Raw genomic sequence first — 949 nt, 5'->3', positions numbered from 1 at the left:
ATCGGCGTCGGGGCAGCGCTTCGGCGTCGAGAGAGAGGAGAATGGGAAATGGCGAAACTGCTAAGTGCAGTATTTATAGACGCACCTTTAGTCGCGGTTGGGGAGGAGGACCGCGACTAAAGGTACCCTTTAGTCGCGGCTGGCCACACCAACCGCGACTAAAGGGTACCCTTTAGTCGCGGTCCGCCTCCCCAACCGGGACTAAAGGGTTTTGGCGCCGCTTTCGTTCCCGCGCAGAAAGACCCTTTAGTCGCGGTTGGGGACAACAACCGCGACTAAAGGGTACCCTTTAGTCGCGGTCCGCCTCCCCAATCGGGACTAAAGGGTCTGTGCTGGAACTGGCGCGGTGCGGTGGGATGTTTAGTCCCACCTTGCTAGTCGAGAGGCTTCGACAGTGGTTTATAAGCGCGGCTGCGCTCACCACTTCGAGCTCCTCTCAAATGCAGGCTTACGGGCCTATTCTGTCACTATGTGCATGTGGGCCTACTGGGCCTTCTGCGGGCCTGAATCCTGGCCCATTAATGGGTTTCTAGTCGTATTCAGGCCGTGGTGGCCCAGTAGGTGGCATATTTTTTATTTTTTGCCTGTTTTTTGTTTTCTTTTTTGCTTTATTTATTTTGTTTTGTTTCTACTTACAACAACAAACTTATTTACTTTATTTTATTTTGTTTCTAATTACTTATTTATTTTACTTTATGATAATTATTTTTGCTATTAAAGTTTCTAATTACTTATTTATTTATGTTATTAAAATTTATTTTATTTTGTTTGTACTTATATATTTTATTAAAGTTTATATTATTTTGTTTCTAATTCATTTTAAAATCTTAAAAATACAATTATATATCAAAAAAATCAGAAAATAAAACTAATTCATTTTAAATTCTTGTTTTTCTTCTTTTTTTTCTTCCTTTTTTCTTCTGTTTTTTTCTTCTGTTTGTTTCTTCCT

Source organism: Triticum aestivum, chromosome 7D (genome assembly GCF_018294505.1).
Source record: "Triticum aestivum cultivar Chinese Spring chromosome 7D, IWGSC CS RefSeq v2.1, whole genome shotgun sequence".
NCBI lineage: Eukaryota > Viridiplantae > Streptophyta > Magnoliopsida > Poales > Poaceae > Triticum > Triticum aestivum.
The sequence above is the reverse complement of the archived record's forward strand: the minus strand, read 5'-3'. Positions refer to the sequence as shown.